General features: G+C 34.5%; 3 non-coding genes across 3 annotated transcripts; all 3 read right to left on the reverse strand.

The window, feature by feature from the left end:
• Positions 1-344: 344 nt before the first annotated feature.
• Positions 345-411, reverse strand: LOC118891577. Its single transcript, XR_005019132.1, has one exon. It is a non-coding gene; the product is annotated as a small nucleolar RNA SNORD109A (small nucleolar RNA).
• A 4659-nt stretch (positions 412-5070) lies between these two features.
• LOC118891576 lies at positions 5071-5137 on the reverse strand. Its single transcript, XR_005019131.1, has one exon. It is a non-coding gene; the product is annotated as a small nucleolar RNA SNORD109A (small nucleolar RNA).
• Positions 5138-22111: 16974 nt separating this feature from the next.
• Positions 22112-22192, reverse strand: LOC118891432. Its single transcript, XR_005019008.1, has one exon. It is a non-coding gene; the product is annotated as a small nucleolar RNA SNORD115 (small nucleolar RNA).
• Between the last annotated feature and the right edge of the window lie 738 nt (positions 22193-22930).

Raw genomic sequence — 22930 nt, forward strand, 5'->3', positions numbered from 1 at the left:
AACATCTAAATGTCCTATATTCCCTTATAATTTCCCAATATTACTGATAACACTAATTATAGTCACTTGACCACTTTTTAAGTTATTTATATGTTTCTATATTTAAATTTTTATTTCAATATTTGTTCACAGTTAACAACAAATAGTTTAAAATATATGAAACACCAGACCTCTCTTTAATGTGAAACTCTAAGCATGAAGTCTGCCTAATGAAGGTATTATGACAGTGCAATTTGATAAGAATGGAAAAGCATGTGCATAGAGGCACTGTAAAATTACTGAGGAGGTCACCATATTGGCCCAATTTTTAAATTGTTCTCGTCCTATGAATAGACATCCAGCTGGAACCTCTGATTAATGTCTGGAAATAATCTTCTAGAATCCCCAGACAAGTATGCTTACCATTGATCTTGGTAAGGTAGCTCTTGACAAATGAGCATTTCTATAACTGGGCTACATTCCTACAGAGCTATTATTTGTATTAACAAGACAGTAAATGCTTCAGCTTTAGTAAATGCTTCAGCTTTAGTTTATTGAAGCTAGCAATTTGGCAACTGCATAAACTTCTGAAGAACCACTTCTCTCTATGGGGATGGCACAGTTTGGAATATGGTAATGTTGACACATGCAAAAATTAGAACAGAATAAATAATGTGGCAGAAATCAATTTTCAATATTTATCAGATTATTGGAGCAAAAAGCAATCAACACCACAACAACATCCCATATAAGCTTGCTGTTAGCAACTTTATCTTTTCTCACTCTCCTAAGCAATATTAGTTCACATTGGAACAATACTATTATTGCCAAGTGCTGATCTACTGATTGTATCACTAGATCTAACTATATTTTTACTCGATCTGCACTTACAATTTTTTCATTAATTTTCTCTCTCCAGTAGTATTTTTTTAAAAAACTTTTACTTTTTCTATTTAGGGGCAACACCCATATTTCTAATCTGCAAAAATTTAGCCAAACTCTCTAGATGGAATCATATTAATGCTTTCCTGCCATATGTGCTTTTCCATTTTTCTTAGACCTGCTTAACCAAACCAAGAGCATCACTAACTTACACTCCAATCTCTATTCAATCATGCCCACTTTGCCACAGTCTCTCAATCTAATTACCATTTTTTTGTAATTAAGTAAATAATGAGTTTACCACATAACTAAAGCTGGCCTGGAGAAATGACCTTGGATTTATCTTCACACAAACAGTATACTTAGAAGATACTGACAAGATAACTTGTGAATATTGAGGGCAAGGAGACTTTAATCTATGTTTATTGGAAATTCTTGACTTGTGGACACACTCCAGAGTTAGGTAAGCCATGTTTGATATGTAAGTTTGATTCGACAGGACCCTAACCTTATATATACAAAGCACACTGGCAACCAGATGTTCTTGTGTCTCTGTGTCAAGTTCACAAACACACTCATACATACATAAACACACATCTAGGCTCTCATCTGAATAAACCACACAATGTTTATAGGGTGGTTGGTGCAAAATAAGAGTGTATCAGTAGCTATTAGACCTTTCAATGAAATGATAATAATTTTCAAGATTTACCACTAGATTAAAATTTTTTGTATTCTGTGTCATTAATCTACTACTTTAACATGACACCATAACTTACAGCTTTATATTTATTTTCTTATTTGTTCATTCTCAAGCATGAATTGCCAGCACAAAGGACAAAGAAATGAAAAGAAAAATCCATAAACCAAATATAAATCTTCTCAAGTTATCTGGAAAGAAACACACGTAGCACCAGAATCTTAAAAATTCCTACTAGGAAGCTATCCTGAGTAATTTCTTCATACACTCTTTTAAATACAGTGTAATCAATTTTGCCCTCTCATTGTCATCATAAATTAATTATCAGAATTTAAATTATTATTATAAATAAAACCTTGTATGATTTATCTAAACAATAGCTTTTTCAGAACATCTGAACCTTAGTATACAAATTTTGTTTTGAAATTAATAATAGTATTCAAGTGATTGGAATTGAAAGGCTATCATGGCATGGCTGTGAGTATTTAACGTTATTGCAATGTTTGATTTACGAAATGTCTGTGTTTAAAAGAGAACTTCTTGACTTATCCTAAAGACATCAATTGTTAGTCCCCAAATAACACATTATTTGGTAGACAATATTCCTAGGAAATGTATTAGCTAATATTTGGTCTATTTTGATGGGATATTTTAAACTTTCTACTAAAATATATGTGTAGAAAAGAGCATGCACTATAATTGTACAACTTAATTAATTTGCCATCCAAACACAGCAACTAATCAACACACAGGTTGTAATACAAATATTACAAGCATTCCAAAAACAACCCAGGTGCCTTATTTCCATGACAATCTCCTACATGACTTTCAATGACTAACTCATTTTCAGATCATAGGTTAGTAAATACACATCAGATATGGATGTGGCAATTTCAAAATGGAAATAACTGGCAAGTATAGAATACTGCATCCACAATGATATAATTACATGCTAATGTAATAATCAGTGAAAATGGAATATTCACTAAATTCTGCCACCCTCTGGGCCATTACAGAGATACAAAATTATTCCAAATTAATAAAATCTATTCAAAGTATTTTTTATCATATGGAATCAAGTTAGAAATCAGTAATAAAAATCGATAGAGAAAGTCCAGCTGCTTGGAAATTAAGCAATGTCCTTCTAAATAATACATAATTCAAAAATAAATCAATATGGAAATTAGAAAATACATTTATATGAGTAATAAGAAGGATGAAGAATGCCAAACTTGTGCTCTTGTGACTTATAGGGAAGTTTAGAGTAAAAAGCAATATATGAGAATTGAAGAAGGCTGAAAATCAATAGATTATATATCACAAGAGCTAGATCAAGGAGACTGAATCAAACTTCAGAAGAGTAAAGAAAAATTAATGAGATTAAGGGCATAAAAACACCAAAATAGAAAGCAGACAGGCAATAAGAAATATTAACAAATATTAGTAATTTGAAATAGTTAGTATGATTGAAACCCTCCTGGCAAGATTAATCAAGAATTAGAGATAACACAAAATGCTAAATCTAAAAGACATACTGCTATATTTAAAATAAAATACTTAAAAAATAAAGACATACAAAATAAGAAGAGCATATTACTAACACATTTACAACAATGAATTTGATGTTTCAAATAAAATGTTCATCTGATTAGTAAGAATCTTGTGCAAATGATGTAGTCACAAAGGGAACAAAATTATACAGTCCATTTTTATAAACTTAAAAAATACATAAAAATAAAGTACATTTTTCAGAAGGAGCAGCATTTGGGGAGAAGAGGTTGGAGCTGGTCATAATGAAGGGTTCTATTATGCCAGTCCTATTCTGCTTCTGTGTCTGAATCCTGTATTATTGTAGAGTAATAATATGGGCAATTTACTGAAAATATATTATGCATCAATATAGTGTTATACTCTTTGGATTGAGACAGTATCCCTGACTTCATGGCTCTGTGAATCTACTAATAGTAACAAATATGCAAATAAGGGTTTGCGAGAAGACATTTTTAAAAGTAAAAACGTCCCATTTTTTCCTGCTCTTCATATGCTTGCTCAAAAGTTTGTTAATGATCGAGGTTCTAGAGTTCATTTCAATATCTGGCTAAACCAATTTCCTTTTTTGATCTATGACTATTTTTTTTTAGTTATTACTCAACTCTTTAGAATTATCTTCTATGGTTCTATAGAAAAAATATAAATAAACAATACATAATTAATATAAACATAAGTACTTCTTGATGGAATCTGTGACCGAACTTTGTCAAGAAAAATGTTTACCTATCCTTAGGGCATTAATCTCAAAGTACCAGGTAACACATAATCTTCAACATAGCTTGCCAGGAAATATATGGACCACTGTTTTTCGTGATGCATATTCAAGTTTTAGAAATAATGATGCCATATATGATATTTCATATTTTTCCATTTGATATCTCTAACATAATACCTTTTCTTTTTAGCCCAACACAGTATTGAAAACTGAACTATTTTGGGTTTCAAAAGAATATGGCAACGTTTATTGTATAAAAACTTCATGGTCTTGAAGAGATCTAACAAAATTTCACATACAACTTTCCATGTTGCAAAAATGAGAAACAACTAATTTATGCTAATCCACAAAGATTAAAGTAGAAACAAAAATGTAATGCAATGTGACCACAAATGCCTATGAATAATTGAGTCTGTATCCTGAAATCCCAACAATAAAACAGATGAGGAAAATCTGATAATATTTTGGAAGATTTCGATTTTACTACAATAATTTTTTGATCCACTATAAAATTACCAAAAATTCTCTAAAATTCTACATTTTTCCATCAAAGCAGAAAAGAGTTAAAATGAAAGAAGAAATTATAAAGATTCAATAATGTAAGTGACCTTAGTGAGGGTCTCAAAGAGATAAAGGACACATCATCAAAATATTCTCAAATAAGCCTCTTAAAAGATAAACAGAGAGACCTCAGGACCTGGCACAGAACATATGAAATATGAATTTCAAAAAGCTACTCACCCTTATTCTCTGAATTGGAAGACCTGATTCCAGTCCTTCAATTTCAGCAAAACATGACAAAAAGAAAAGCAGAGTCTTAGAAAATATTCAGTAGTAAAAATAACAAAGAACTAAAATTTGGTTCCATTACCATTATTTACTGTACACATGCAGTGTTCCCCTCTTTTAGTTCAACATGACTGAGACTTTCAGTACCCATCACAGTTGCTTGTTCACTTCTTAATTCAATCCTTTTCATTTTCTCATTCATGACTCAAGAACATATTTCCTATATACATGTATATATAGTCATATTTGTGACTCTGTTCAAAGTGAGCAAAATAAAGCAAAATGGATCACTGATCATAAAGGTGCATACTGCCTTACAAGATAGGACACTAATGCCCTTTTCTGTGAGAAAGAAAAAAGCATGCTAACAGTGGCATTATGTTGTTACTGAGGGGTCACCAAATAGAGCCAGGCTCTAAGAGTCTTATTTGTCCTATTAGAGGGGCATTCATATGGACCTCAGATTGACATCTGGAATGAGTCCCTCAGCATCCTCAGACAGTTGTGCTCATCATCGATCCAGACAAGCACCCTCCCAACAAATAAGCATTTCCACAGCCAGGCTTATTTCCTTCAGGCTTATCTACTGCACTATGAATAAAGAACAGTACATGGTAGAGTAGACATTCTATTTAGTACCTGAATAATGGAATTCTTATATATGTAACATCGAAAAAAGTGACCTTGGATTGTTCTAATAAAATTAGATAAAATCTATTGGGAAAACACAGAAAAAACTTAATCAACTAAAAGTTTGAAGAGTAATTAGTGTAGCAAAATTATATGTGGTATAATTACAGTACAAGTATAAGTAGAAACATCTATGTTCTGAATGTTCCAGATATAGATTAAAAATATCAATGTTTAGCACACTTGCATTTAACTACAAGATTATTGTCATTCAATACAAAATAGTGAAAAAAGGAATTACGGCAATGACTCTCCAAAATTATTCAGGTTACTTTTTAAAAACGTTTCAAAAAGGGAAGAAACAATAATGAGAATTCCTTGAACCATGTAGAGACATTCACAAGAAAAAATATATCTATCATAAAAATATTCTTTCTTGAGTCTCTGAATGATCTCACATCGACTACTGATATCACTAGTCATAAAACACATAAGAATTTCGAATGTACCAAAGTAGCTGCTCACTTTTCTTCCCTGAAAATAACTTGTTCACTTGAAAGAACAGTAACTTGTTTTAGTTTTTGACCTGCAGCAAAACATCACAAGGAAAATAGATCAGATCATACAATGCATTAAATTAATTAAAAATAAAGCATAACATTGGTTCCATTTTAATTAATCATATAGGCTTTCCTTGCCACAAAAATCACAGTTGCTTCATCCATTGTCACCCTTGCCATTTCATTTATCCACTTGTTTCCTCTCTGAATTTTTAACTTTTTGCAAATAGTCTATAATCCTCTGTACTGAACTTTGCAAATAAGTAACATAGCAGTTATCTCAAATGGAAAATTCTAAAGTTGTATTCCACCCAATAAAGACTTTATAAATACCTTATGATGTAAAAGTACCTCTGATTTAAAAATGCAAGACAAAAAATGCAAGACACATGGTAAGGGTATCGTGCAATTATTGAGGAGGTTAAAAATTAAGCCAGTTCTGAGAATGTTGTCTTATTAGAAGGCCACTCAACGGGATCTCGGTACTTGATACTTATGCTCATCCTTATCCAGACAGGACAACTACCAACAAATAAGCATTCCTTACACACACACTAATGCTCTTGACAATTTACCACTTTCATCCAACTTATAGTGGATAATGGCACAGGTAGACATTTGACTTGATTTTAGTAACACTGGTTATAAAGGCAACTCGGGAAGCTTCTCAGTATTCTTCTGTCTAGAGTGATACATGAAGTGATATTGCACTGGGACAATTTTCAATGCTGATATATTTATCCAGTATGATAGAAACAAAGAAACAGTAGTTAACTGTGAACTTGGGTAATATCACTTAAAAGATTATTAAAGTATGCAAAGTATACAATGTGATACTCCTTCTATCCAATAGATCTATACCCCCTAGCCACAGAATATATGTGTTCATATAGAAACCATAGGATAAAAAATCCCCACAAAACAACCAGGAAACAATTAACAAAGTGTCAATAAGTACATAACTATCAATAATTACTTTAATTGTAATAGACTGAATGTTCCACTCAAAAGACATAGAATGGCACTGAGTAGATACAAAAACAAGACCCATATATATGCTGCCTACAAGAGACTCATTTCAGATCTAAAGATACACACAGACTGAAAATGAGGAATGAAAAAAGGTATTCAATGCAAATGGAAACAAAAGAAATTTGGAGTAGCAATACTTGTATCAGACAAAATAGACAATAAAACAAAGACTGTAACAAGAAACAAAGAAGGACATTATATAATGATTAAGTGATCAACCTAGTAATAAGATATAACAATTGAAAATATCTATGCACACGACATAGGACCATCTAAATACATAAAGCATATATTAACGAACATAAAAAAAGAAACTGACAGTAACATAATAATAGTACAGGACTTTAACACCACACTTACCTCAATGGACAGATCAACCATACAGAAAATCAATAAGGAAACACTAAGCTTAAATGAAACATTAGATCAGGTGGCCTTAATAGATATATGTAGAACATTCCATACAAAAGCAACAGAATAAACATTATTTTCAAATGCACGTGGAACATTCTGCAGGATAGATCACATGCTAGGCCACAAAACAAGTCTCAATAAATTTAAGAAAATTGAAATCAGATCAAGCATTTTTTGCAACCACAGTGATATGACACTAGAAATCAATTACAGGAGAAAAAATAGCAAAAAATGCAAAAACATGGAGTCTAAACAATATGCTACTAAATAGTCAAAGTGGTAATAAAAATATACCTGGAGACAAATGAAAATGTAAACACAATTTTCCAAAATCTTTGCAGCAAAAGCAGTTCTAAGAGGGAAGTGTATAGTAGGTTATACAAACCTACTTTAGAAAACCAACAAATAAATCTCAAACAGTATAACCTTACACCTAAAGGAACTAGAAAAAGAGCAAACAAACCCAAAGGTTATTAGAAGAAATAATAACAATAAGAGCAGAAATTTAAAAAAATAGAGACTAAGAAGCAATAGAAAATTCAATGAGACCAAGAATCATCAAGAAAGAAAGAGAGCAGACACAAATAACTAAAATCAGTAATAAAAATGAAAAGTTACAATCAGCACCAGAGAAATACAAAAGATCATAGAGATTGCTATGAACAACTATGCACCAATAAAATGGAAAACCTAGGAGAAATGAATAAATTCCTAAAAACATACAATCTGCCAGGATTGAATCAGGAAAAAATAGAAAGTATAAACAGCCAATTACCGGTAATAAAATTGAATCATTAATTTTAAAACTCTTAACAAACAAAAGTCAAGGACAAGATGGCTTCACAGGTGAATTCTACCAAACATTTAAAGAAAAGTTAATGCTCATCCTTCTCAAACTATTTCAAAAAATTGAAGAGGAAAGTACATTTTCAAACCCATTCTACAAGGCTAGCATCACCTTGATACCAAAATCAGACAAAGACAATATAAAAAAAGGAAAATTACAGGTCAATATAACCAATGAACATAGATGTAAAAATTTCCAAAAATATATTAGCAAACCGATTTCAACAATACACCAAAAGGATCACACTTGACCATAATCAAGTGGGATTTATCCCAGGGATGCAAGGATGGTTCAATATTAACAAATCAATCAATGTGATACTCCTCATTATCAAATTGAGGAATAAAAATCATATGACCTTCTTAATAGATACAGAGAAAGCTTTTGACAAAATTCAACATCTATTTAATATAAAATACCAACAAATTAGGTATAGAGGGAACATAACATAATATAGGCCATTTATGACAAACCCACAGCCAACATCTTATTCAATGGTGAAAAACTAAAATTATCTTCTCTAAGATCAGGAGCAAGACAGGGATGCCCATTCTTACCACTTTTATTTAGCATAGTATTGGAATTCCTAGCCACAGCAATCAGACAAAAAAAAAAAAAGGGAAACTAAATTGGAAAGAAGTAAATCTGTCACTGTTTGCAGATGACAGGATACTATATATAAAAAAATCCTAAAGATTCCACCAAACAACTACTAGAACTCTTCTATGACTTCAATAAAGTTGCAGGATACAAAATTAACACACAAAAATCTGTTACATTTCTATACACTGATAACAAACTATCAGAAAGAGAAATTATGAAAACAGTCATTTACAATTGCATCAAAAAGAATAACATACCAGGCATAAATCTAACCACGGAGGTAAAAGATTTGTACTCAAAAAACTATAAGACATTGATGAAAAAAGTTGAAGATGACATAAATAAATGGACATATACTCCATGCTTATAGATTGGAAGAATTAATATTTTTAAAATGACCATAGTACCCAAGCCAAACTTAGATTCAATTCAATCTCTATCAAAATACCAATGGCATTTTTTACAGAACAAGAAGAAATAATTCTAAAATTTTATTAAAAGCTTTAAAAAAAAGCCAAAACAATCTTGAGAAAAAGAACAAAGCTAGAAGTATCATGGTACCTAATTTCAAACTATAATACAAAGCTACAGTAATCAAAACAGTATGGTACTGGCACAAAAACAGACACATAGATCAATAGAACAAAATAGAGAGCCCAGAAATAAGCCCATGCTTATATGATCAATTAATCTGCAACAAAGGAAGAAAGAATATACAGTGGAGGAAAAGACAGCCTCTTCAATAAATGTTTTTTGGAAAACCAGACAGCTACACTCAAAAGAATAAAAATGGACCGCTTCCTCACATCATATACAAAAATAAACTCAAAATTAATTAAAGACTTAAATGTAAGAGCACAAACCATAAAACTCCTAGAAGAAAACCTAGACAGTATATTCTTTGACATCATTCTTAACAATGTTTTTTTGGATTTGTCTCAGGCAAGGTATAAAAAGGCAAAAAAAAGGGGGGGCGTGGGACTACATTAAACTAAAATCTTTTGCATAGTGAAGAAAACTGTCAACACAATGAAAAGGCAGCCTAATAAATGGTAGAAGATATTTTCAAATGATATATCTGATAAGAAGTTAATATCCAAAGTATGTAACAAACTCATACAACTGAACATCAAAAAAACAAACCACCCAGTTAAAAACGAGCAGAGGACCTGAACAGCCATTTTTCCAAAGAAGATATACAGATGGACAACAGATACATGAAAAGATGCTCAACATTACTAAACATCAGGGAAATGCAATTAAAAAACAACATGAGATACCACCTCACACCTATCAGAATGACATTAAATAATCAAAAAGATAACAAATAACTGTTGGTGAGGATGTGGTGAAAAGTGAACTCTTGGGACTTCCCTGGTGGCACAGTGGTTAAGAATCTGCCTGCCAATGCAGGGGACATGGGTTTGAGACCTGGTCCGGGAAGATCCTACATGCAGTGGAGCAGCTAAGTCCGTGCACCACAACTACTGAGCCTGTGTGCCACAACGACTGAAGCCTGTGCACCTAGAGCCTGTGCTCTGCAACAAGAGAAGACACTACAATGAGAAGCCTGCACACCACAGTGAAGAGTAGCCCACGGTCACCTTAACTAGAGAAAGCCTGCACTCAGCAACGAAAACCTAATGCAGCCAAAAAATAAAGAAAGACATTTATTTTAAAAAATCATTGAAAAAAATAAATTTGAACTCTCATGCACTGTTGGTGGGATTGCAAATTGAGGCAGCCACTATGGAAAACAGTATGGAGGTTCCTCAAGATATTTAAAATACAACTGTTATATAATCCAGCAATTTAACTTCTGAGTATTTACACAAAGAAAACAAAAACTCTAATTCAAAAAAATATAGATGTACCCCAATATTTATTGCAGCATTATTTATATAGCCAAGATGTAGAAACAGTCTAAGTGTCCATTGATAGGTGAATGAATAAAAATGATATGGTATATCTATGCAATGGAATATTGCTCATCCATAAAAAGAATGAAATCTTGACATTTATGAAAACATGGATGGACCTATAGGGCATTATGCTAAGTGAATTAAGTCAAATAGATAAAGACAAATACCATATGATCTCAATTATCTTTGGACTCAATTAACAATACAAACAAAAAACCAAAATAAAAACAGACTCACAAATACAGAGAAAAAAATGGGTGGCTTCCAGAGGGATGATGGGTGGGGGATGGGCAAAATAGGTGAAGGGAACTAAGAGGTATAAATTTTCAATTATAAACTAAATAAACCATGGGAATGTAGTATATAGCATAAGGAATATGGTCAATAACATTGTAATAACTTTATATGAGGACAAATGGTTACTAGATTTATTGTGATTATTTCATAATGTATGTAATAAATGTCAAATGACTGTTAGTACACCCGACACTAATATAATATTATACATCAATTGTATTTCAATAAAAAATAAAATATATTAAAAGCTACAGTGACATCATTTTATGTAAGGGACTTGAGCATCCCAGGATTCTATTATCCTCATGGGTCCTGGAACAAATCCCCTGTGGACACCGAGGGACAACTGCACTTACTGCTCTGAAGCTAGCATGGTTGCTGAATGCTTATTCAGAAAATATCTTCACAGGAGTGGAATGGCTATTCAAGGGCTGAGCTGCCCAGCTCAATTTTTCAGATGACTCATGTGGTGAGAGCTGAACTGACCTGAGGGAGCCAGCAGCCTGGATGCAAGGCTGATGGTGGAGTAGAAGGACCTGATCTCACCTACTCTCATGAAAACACCAAAATCACAACAAACTGCTGAACAACCATTGACAAAAAAGACTGGAACCTACAGAAAGGATATTCTACTTCTGAAGAGGAAGGCACAGCAAGATGGTAGGACAGGCACATTCACAATACAATCAAATCCCATAGCCACCAGGTGGGTGACCCACAAACTGGATAATAATTATACTGAAGAGGTTCTCCCACAAGAGTGAGAGTTCTGAGCCCCACGTCAGGCTCCCTAGTCTGGGGTCTGACATCAGGCAGAGGAGCCCCCACGGCATTTGGCTTTGGAGGCCAGTGGGGCTTGATTGCAGGAACTCCACAGGATTTGGGGAAACAGAAACTACACTCTTGGAGGGTGCACATAAACTCTTGTGTGCACCAGGACCCAGGGGGAAAAGGAGTGACTTCAGAGGAGCCTGGGACAGACCTACCTGCTGGACTTGGAGGGTCTCCTGAGGAGGCATGAGGTGACTGTGGCTCACTAAGGTGACAAGGACACTGGTGGTGGAGGTACTGGGGAGGAATCATTGGCATGAGCTCTTCTAGAGGCCATTTAGATGCCAAGACATGGCCCCACCCAAGAGCCCTTAGGCTCCAGTCCTAGGATGCCTCAGGACAAACAACCAACAGGGCTGGAACACAATCCCACCCATTAGCAGATAGGCTACTTAGAGTCTTTCTGAGCCCACAGCCACCACTAAACACACACCTTGTCATTGCCCTGTCCACCAGAGAGACAAAACCCAGCTTCACCCACCAGAGGGCGGGCACCAGTCCCTCCCACCAGGTAGCCTGAACAAGCCTCTCAGGCCAGCCTCATCCACAAGGGGCCAGACACCAGAAGCAAGAGGAACTACAATCCTGCAGCCTGTGGATTAGTTAGACAAAATAAGATGGCAGAGGAATATGTTCCAGATGAAGGAACAAGATAAAACTCCAGAGGAATAACTAAGTGAAATGGAGATAGGCAATGTACCTGAAAAAGAATTCAGACTAATGATAATAAAGATGATCTAAGATATCAGAAAAAGAATGGAGGCATGGACTGAGAAGATACAAGAAATGTTTAATGAAGAGCTAGAAGATATAAAGAAAAAATAGAGATGAACAATAAAATAATTGAAATCAAAAATACACCAGAAGGAATCAATAGCAGAATAAATGAGGCAGAAGAACAGATAAATGAGCTGGAAGACAGAAAGGTGGAAATCACTGCTGCAGAACAGAATAAAGAAAAAAGAGCAAAAAGAAATAAGGACAGTTTAAGAGGCCTCTGGGACAACATTAAATGCACCAACATTCACATTATATGGGTCCCAGAAGGAGAAGAGAGAGAGAAAGGGCCTGAAAAAATATTTGAAGAGATAATAGCTGAAAATTTCCCTAACAAGGGAAAGGAAACAATCACCCAAGTCCAGGAAGTGCAGAGAGTCCCAGGCAGGATAAACCCAAGGAGGAACATGCAGCGACACATATTAATCAAACTGAAAAAAAATAAACACAAAGAGAAGATATTAAAAGCAACAAGGGAAAAACAACAAATAACATACAAGGGAATTCCCATAAGGTTATTAACTGATTTTTTTAGCAGAAGCTCTGCAGGCCAGAAGGGAGTGGCATGATATATTTCAAGTGATAAAAGGGGAAAACCTACAACAAATAATACTCTACCATCAAGGCCCTCATTCAGATTCAACAGAGAAATCAAAAGATTTACAGACAAGCAAACTCCAAGAGAATTCAGCACCAGCAAACCAACTTTACAACAAACGCTAAAGGAAGTTCTTTAGGTGGAAAAGAAAAGACCACAACTAGAAACAAAAAAATTACAAATGGGAAAGCTCACTGGTAAAGGCAAAGAAAAAGTAAAGGTAGGAAATCATCCACATACAAATATGATATCAAAACCAGCAATTATCAGGAGTGTACAAATGCAGGATATTGAAAATGCATTGGAAATTAAAAGACCAGCAACTTAAAACAATCTTGTATATATATATAGACTTCTATATCAAAACCTCATGGTAATGATAAACCAAAAAACAATAGATGCACACACAAAAGAAAAAGGAATCTAAATACAACACTAAACATAGTCATCAAATCAGAAGAGAAAGGAACAAAAGAGGAAGAGAAGAAAAAAAACCTACAAAAACAAATCCAAAACAATAAACAAAATGGCATTATGAACAAACATATCAGTAACTGTCTTAAATGTAAATGGATTAAATGCTCCAACCAAAAGACACAAACTGGCTGAATGGACACAAGAACAAGACCTGTATATATGCTGTCTACAAGAAACCCACTTAAGATCTAGGGACACATACAGACTGAAAGTGAGGGAATGGAAAAAGATATTCCATGCAAATGGAAATCAAAAGAAAGCTGCAGTAGCAATACTCATATCAGATAAAATAGACTTAAAATAAAGACTGTTACAAGAGACAAAGAAGGACACTATATAATGACCAAGGGATCAATCCAAGAAGAATATATAACATTTGTAAATATATATGCACCCAACATAGAAGCACCTCAATATATAAGGCAAATGCTAACAGACATAAAAAGAGAAATTGACAGTAACACAATAATAGTGGGGGACTTTAACATACCCCCTTACATCAATGGACAGACCATCCAGACAGAAAATCAATAAGGAAACATAAGCATTAAGTGACACATTATACACTTAATTGATATTTATAGAGCATTCCATCCAAGCAGAAAACACATTCTTTTCAAGTGCACATGGAACATTCTCCAGGATAGATCATATCTTGGGCCAAAATTTGAGCCTCAGTAAATTTAAGAAAATTGAAATCATTTCAAGCATCTTTTCCACTCACGACGCTATGAGATTAGAGATCAAGTACAAGAAAAAAAACTGTAAAAAACAGAAATATGTGGAGGCTAAAAAAATGCTGCTAAACAACCAATGGATCACTGAAGAAATCAAAGAGGAAATCAAAAAATACCTAGAGGCAAACACCACGATCCAAAACCTATGGGACACAGCAAAAGCATTTCTAACAGAGAAGTTTATAACAATACAACCTAACCTCAGGAAACAAGAAAAATCCCAAATGAATGACATAACCTTACACCTAAAGCAACTAGAGAAAAAATAACAAACAAAACTCAGAGTTAGTAGAAGGAAAGAAATCATAAAGATCAGTGCAGAAATAGTTGAAATAGAGCCAAGGAAACAATAGCAAAGATCAATGAAACTAAAATCTGGTTCTTTGAGAAGATAAACAAAATTGATAAACCTTTAGTCAGACTCATTAAGAAAAAGGGGGAGAGGATTCCAGTCAATAAAATTAGGAAGGAGAAAGGAGAAGTTACAACTGACACCACAGAAATACAGAGTATCATAAGAGACTACTACAAGCAAATATACACCAATAAAATGGAGAACCTAGAAGAAATAGACAAATTCTTAGAAAGGTACAACCTTCCAAGACTGAATCAGGAAGAAATAGAAAATATAAACAGAGCAATCACAAGTACTGAAATTGAAACTGTGATGAAAAAACTTCCAACAAACAAAAGTCCAGGACCAGATAGTTTCACAGGCGAATTCTATCAAACTTTTACAGAAGAGTTAACATCTATCCTTCTGAAACTCTTCCAAAAAATTGCAGAGGAAAGAACACTCCCAAGCTCATTCTACGAGGCCACCATCACGCTGATACAAAAGCCAGACAAAGATATCACAAAAAAAGAAAATTATAGGCCAAATCACTAAGGAACATAGATGCAAAAATCCTCAACAAAAACACTAGCCAACCAAATCCAACAATACATAATAAAGGATCATACACCATGATCAAGTGGGATGTTTCCCAGGGACTCAAGAATTTTTCAATATCCACAAATCCACAGCTTTCAAAAGAAAGCTGGAGTAGCAATACTCATATCAGACATAATAGACTTTAAAATAAAGACTGTTACAAGAGACAAAGAAGGACACTACATAATGATCAAGGGATCAATCCATCAATCAGTGTGATGCACCACATTAACAAATTGAAGGAAAAAAAACCGTATGATCATCTCAATAGACGCAAAAAAATAATTTGACAAAGTTCAACACCCATTATAATAATAACTCTCCAGAAAGTGGGCAGAGAGGGAACCTACCTCAACATAATAAAGGCCATATATGACAAACCCATAGCTAACATCATACTTAATGGTGAAAAGCTGAAAGCATTTCCTGTAAGATCAGTAACAAGACAAGGATGTCCTCTTGCCAATTTTATTCAACATAGTTTTGGAAGTCATAGCCATGGCAAACAGAGAAGAAAAAGAAATAATTGGAAAAGAAGAAGTAAATCTGTCACTGTTTGCAGATGCATGACACTATACGTAGAAAATCCTAAAGATGCTAGCAGAAAACTACTAGCACTCATCAATAAATTCAGTAAAGTTGCAGGATACAAAATTAACACACTGGAATCTGTTGCATTTCTATACACTAGCAAGGAATGATGAGAAATTAAGGAAGCAATCCCCTTTACCACTGCATAAAAAAGAATAAAATACCTAGGAATAAACCTATCTAAGGAGGTAAAAGACCTGTATTCAGAAAAATATATGATGCTGATAAAAGAAATTGAAGATGACACACACAGGTGGAAAGATATACCATGTTCTTGGATTGGAAGAATCAATATTGTCAAAATGACTATACTACCCAAGGTAATTTACAGATTCAATGTAATCCTTATCAAATTACCCATGACATTTTTTCCAGATCTAGAACCAAAAAAATCTTAAAATTTGTATGGAAACGTAAAAGACTCAAATAGCCAAAGCAATCTTGAGAAAGAAAAAAGGAGCTGGAGGAATCAGGCTCCCTGACTTCAGACTATACTACAAAGCTACAGTAATCAAAACAGTTTGGTACTGGCACAAAAACAGACTTATAAATCAATGGAACAGGATAGAAAGCCCAGAAATAAACCCATACACCTATGGTCAACTTATCTATGCCAAAGTAGTCAAGACTATACAATGGAGAAAAGACAGCCTCTTCAATAAGTGGTGCCAGACAGTTACATGTAAAAGAGTGAAATCAGAACATTATCTAACACCATACACAAAAATAAACTCAAAATGGATTAAACACCTAAATGTATGACAAGATACTATAAAACTCTTAGAGGGAAATATAGGCAGAACATTCTTTGACATAAATTGCAGCAATACCTTTTGGGATCCATTATCTAGAGTAATGAAAATAAAAACAAAAATAAACAAATGGGACCTAATTAAGCATAAATGCTTTTTCACAACAAGGGAAACCATAAACAAAATGAAAAGACAATCCAGAGAATGGGAGAAAATATTTGCACATGATACAACTGACAAGGGCTTAGTTTCCAAAATATACAAACAGCTCAGGCAGCTCAATATAAAAAAACAAACAACACAATAAAAAAAATGGGCTGAAGATGTAAATAGACATTTCTCCAAAGAAGACATACAGATGGCCTAAAAGCATGTGAAAAAATGCTCAACATCGCTAATTATTACAGAAATACAAATTAAAACTACAATGAAGTATCACTTCACACCAGTTAGAAAAGCCTTCATGAAAAAGTCTATAAACAATAAATGCTAGAGAGGGTGTGGAGAAAAGGGAATCCTCCTACACTGTTGGTAGGAATGTAAATTGCTATGGCCACTATGGAGAATAGTATGGAAGTTCCTTAAAAATTAAAAATAGAGGTACTATATGATCCAACAATCCCACTACTGGGTATATATCCAGAGAATATATATCCATAATCTGAAAAGATACATGCACCCCAATGTTCATTGCAGCACTATTTATAATACCCAAGACATGGAAACAACCTAAATGTCCATTGACAGATGAATGGATAAAGAAGATGTGATATATATATACAATAGAATATTACTCAGCCATAAAAAAGTATGAAATAATGCCACTTGCAGCAACATGGATGGACCTAGAGATTATCATACTGAGTAAAGTAAGTCAGACAAAGACAATTATCACATGTTATCACTTATATATGGAATCTAAAAAATTATACAACTGAACTTATTTACAAAACAGAAACAGACTCACAGACTTAGAAAACAAACTTATGGTTACCAAAGGGGAAAGGTGGGGGGAGGGATAAATTAGGAGTTTGGGATTAACAGATACACTCACTACTATATATAAAATAGATAATCAACAAGACCTACTGTATAGCACAGGGAACTCTACTCAATATTCTGTAATAACCTGTATGGGAAAAAATGTGAAAAATAATAGATATATGTATATGTATAACTAAATCACTCTGCTGTACACCTGAAACTAGCACAACATTGTAAATCCACTATACTTCAATATGAAATAAAATTTTAAAAATAAAATAAAAGCTACAATACTTTAAAAAGTATGTTACCGGCATAAAGACAAATATATAGATCAATTGAACAGAATAGTGAGCCCAGAAATAAACCCACACATATATATTCAACGGACCTTCAACAAGGGAACTAAGAATACACAATGGAAAAATAGTCTCTTCAATCAGTTGTGTTGGGAAAACTCCATCACCACATGCAAAAGCATGAAACTGGACCCCCACCTTACACCACTCACAAATGTTAACACAAAATGTATTAAAGACTTAAACATAAGACCTGAAGCCATAAAACTCCTAGAAGAAAACAGGGGTAAAAGGGTTCTTGATGTTGGTTTTGGCCATAAATTTTTGATATGATACTAAAAGTGCAGGCAACAAAAGTAAAACTAAACAAGTGGGACTACATCAAATTGAAAAGCTTCTGCACAGCAAAGGAAACAACTAGTAAATTGAAAAGACAACCTACAGAATGGGAGAAAATATTTGCAAACCATGTATGTGATAAATGATGAATACACAAATACATAACGAACTCGTACAACTCAATAGCAATCATCATCATTCAATTAAAATTGGGCAAAATAACTGAATATATTTATTTCCAATGAAGACAAATGCAAAAGAAGCTCAATATAATTAATCATTAGGGAAATGCAAATCAAAACTACAATGAGTTATCACCATTATGAAAAACAGTATGGAGTTTTCTCAACAAATTTAAAATAGAATATTATATGATCCAGCAATCTGACTCCTGGGTATATAGCCAAAGGAAATGAAATCAGTATCTCAAAGAGATATCTGCACTTCCATGTTCTTTGTAGCATTATTTACAACAGGCGAGATCTGGAAACAATGTCCATTCATAGATGAATTGAAAAAGAAAATGTATACATATATGAAATAATGATATATTATGCATAGAAAATAAGAAAATTCTGTGATTTGTGATTACATGGATGAACCTGGAGGGCAGTATGCAAAATGAAAAAACCCAGACAAAGATACAAAAATACAGTATGGTATCACTTATGTGTAGAATCTTTTAAAAGGCCAATTTTATAGACACAGAATAGAATACCAGGGGATAGAGGGGAGGGGGAATTAGGAAGATATAGATCAAAGGGAACAAAATTTTAGTTACTAGATTAGTAACTAATTTAATCTAGTATATAGATCTAATATAGAGCATGGTGAATATAGTTAAGAATACAGTATTGCATACTTGAAATTTTGGGGAAGATTTTAAGCATTTTCAACACACACACACACACACACACACACACACACACACACGAATTAACTGTGGGGTGGGGGATGGATGTGTTAATTGTCTGCATCTTGGTATTTATATTATGATGTAGAGTGTATCAAACCATCATGTTGTACATCTGAAATATATTCAATTATATTTGTCAATTATTCGTCAATAATTCTGGGGAAAAAGAAAAGCTCTTATTGATTTGAACTATAAAACTACCCACAGATATAATCATTTTGTCCTGAAAATTCTTACCAGATATATGTATCCTTAAGCCCTGGTGTTAGAGTAAACTGGAGACTGGAACATTTATTACAACATTCCTGGGTAGCTACCAGGTGTTTCAGGAGATTGAGATTTCATTTTTTCATTATTATTCAATTTGAAAATAAGAGTAGTCAGGGATGAGAACTTATCTCTCATGTATGTATTGTTCATGTGGACTATTCTATAATTTCTACACAAGGAATATTTTTCTTACTCTAAAAAGTCCAAAATACTTCTGTTGTAGACTAGAGATATATCAATCACAGACATAAACAGATATTTGACAAGTCCTTGGACTTGCATATCTTCAAGGATGCAATATCAAGAACAATAATAATTAATCACATCATGTACTTCCTTTCTAAGGAAAGAAGTAAAGCAATGTAAAAGTCAGGAACATTAAAAGGGATATCAGTTTGCATATATTTTATCCAAGATCACATATCATAGGCAAAGCATATATATGAATCTCAAACTTGAGACCTCAATGCCTGGGTCTCTTAATTGTGAGTAGTTTGCCAATGATTAAAACATATCACAACACTATAACCACCCTGGAAATATACAATAGGAATGAATATGTCTAAACATTTTTAGGTTATAATAAATATCACCATAGAATAACAAAATTTCTCAAGTTTCAATTAAAGCAAATTCAGAAGAAAAACAAAAAATTTCTCATAAGAATCTTGGAAAGTAGGCCAGTCTTTTATGAGAAGAAAACCCATTATAATATTTATGCTTCCCAATTGAATAAAACTATCAGAGAGCCCTGTTTTTCACTTGTCTAATGTTTTATTCGGAATTTTACAGCCACCACGTGGTACATTGGTGCTGTCACTCACATAACATCATAGACTGGGATATCACCTATTAACCAGACATGCAGAAAGAAAAAATGAGAACAAAAAGCACCATGAATTAGTATCAAAATTCCAAAGCATTAAAAACTGAGGAGTACTAAAATGAAACTCAAACATTTGGAAACTTCCTGCTAATTAGGATCAGATATTAAGAATTTATTCAAGAAATAACTAATTTTTATCAAAAACACAAAACATGACTATTCACAAATATAAATAAAACAGTTCCAGAAAACTCTTACCCGGAATGGAAAGCTTTAATTTTGGTGTACAAGTGACCAGATTGAATGCAGGAAGATCTGATGGTAAAAGTACAATCAAAAACAATGTCCAAAAAGTCATCTTACTAAATAGTTTTTAACTAAAAGAAAAACAATGGAGAGTATTAAATGATTAGACATAAAATTTTTATAGGTAAATGACTTATGTTTGACATTCCTTCATATCTAAAGAGAAATATACATTAAGTGCACGAAAAGAATCACTAATCATGCAATAGTTGATTCATTCAACATAGGATGATTAAAGAATGAAGAAATTCATACTGGTTCTTCATTGTCTCTTAAAACAATGGGTAGCAGACAGGACATTGGGGTTGTATTCTTGTCAATAAACACACAGACAATGTGGCTGTGAAGTCACGTGGATTTATGCTCTAGGAAGCAAATATCTGGAGACTGGCCCATGGGCTCACCATCAGTCAAACTGGCAAAAACATGCAAGGGAACTTTCAGGCCTGAAAAGAGAGCCAACAACTTTTAGTTTTGGGACCCCATCCATGACCAGACAATGAACAACAAAAAACAGAAAGGCAACTACTCCTCCCTAGGACCACATCTTGAGCCACCACTCTAACTCATGCCTCAAAATGGTCTAACGTTGGAGATGATACAATGGCACCAAAGAGCTGTAAACAGATTTTCCAGAACTGTGGGGGTGGGAGGCAATATAAGAAGGTAGTGTCCACAGAGAAAAAGATTCCACATGAAATGCAGTGGGACCCACTGAAAGTAGGAAAACAAAGAGAAGGGCCCATCAAAACCAACTGGCATTAACGAGAGCCCACTATCCCTGAAAATGTCCTGGCAAAGCCCTACATAATATCAGGGGCCACATTTCAGCTCAAGTAATAAGCAGCAGTGTCTACAAACCAAGATCGGTGGACTGGTTCATGAATGCACCTGAATGAGTCCAGGCTGGGGCTAGATCATACCATATAATAGATTCTTGGGAAACCACAAAGCACACACCACAAGTGACTGTCCCTCAACAGATCAGCATTCTATGCCTCCAAATGCGCAGGAACATGTGGGGATGTATATCAGGGTGCCAGGGAAGGAAACATTGACTCCATGTGCAATCTGACCAGAATTCAAGTCTAACAAAAGGCTATTCAGAGCCTGAGATCCTAGAATGTAGAAATGGCACCAGAGAAGGAATCCCATCTTTATGAGGATTGCAGTTCCCAAAATAACTCCCCCCTCCTGATGTTTTAAGATGGGCCTCCCTCATAGTCCAAAGTCCTCTGAAGCCTGTGTCAAGGACCAAAGAGAGTCTCTCACCTCGAAACATTCAGGTCGTGGAAAAACCTTGCCAGAAGGTATAAGAGAAAAATACAAATCAAAGGAAAGAGATAAGGAAAAGTCACGCCTATGGCATCTGGGCGGGCGGTGGAACTAGGGATCAGGAAAGAAAGCCAAAGACAAGACCATGTCTTGGCCATGTGGCAGCCCCTAAACACGGTAAAGTCTCAAGGGCTTTCCTTCCCCCATACCCACAGCCCAGGGCTCTGTAAGGGAAAGGGGGATCCCCAACCTCCTGCCCATGGATGGCCACCTCCATTGCGCCTCGGTGTAATCCTATTGAGCATGACATTTAGGTCATCCTCTCTCTTCAGGACCATATGAGTTCTCATCATAGACCCAACCAAGGCACTCCCCACACATTGGTGCACTGGCACCTGAGAAACCTTACCTCAGATGCTTTCTGGAAATGAGGGTGCCCAAAAAGAAGTGGGTATCTGTCTCTTCCAGGTGCTGGACCAAGGCTGACATTGATTGACCCATGGGAAGCAGGCCAAACAAGGAACTGAATTCCTCTGGGGAGTGGTCTGGCTAGAGAGGAGTAGAACAGCAGTGAGAACTCCTACTCCATCACTTTAGGAATTGGGAGTCATGCATGATACACCTTCATGGATCAAATGATGCTACAAGACACACCAACAGTGATACATTCAGGAACACAAAGAGTGACAAAATGTACCTATACACATTACATAAACAAGTTTCTGAAACGCATACCTAAAACCTAAGAATCTACCTACATACCTACCAAAACACATACCTACCTCTCTACTCCTTACCTCCCTAAATCCTTACTTTTCTCCCTCCCTCCAACCCTCCATACGTTATTACAAACATGAAGGAACCAGTGGACGAGTGGATCAGTGCATGAATGTATATATGAATAACGTGTCAAGATATGTAGAAATGACGAATCCCTAAAAAACTTCCAACAGAAGGCAGAGCATCATTGGCTCTCCTTCTAAAGTGAGAGATTCTCAGCCTGCAAAGTTCTAAGGATGAGTCTTGGGGAACAGAGATGTTCCTCTGGGCTTGATCCTGGTCTCTGCAAGCACAGCTGATGGCACATTGGGCTTGGC

The sequence above is a fragment of the Balaenoptera musculus genome, chromosome 2 (assembly GCF_009873245.2).
Source record: "Balaenoptera musculus isolate JJ_BM4_2016_0621 chromosome 2, mBalMus1.pri.v3, whole genome shotgun sequence".
NCBI lineage: Eukaryota > Metazoa > Chordata > Mammalia > Artiodactyla > Balaenopteridae > Balaenoptera > Balaenoptera musculus.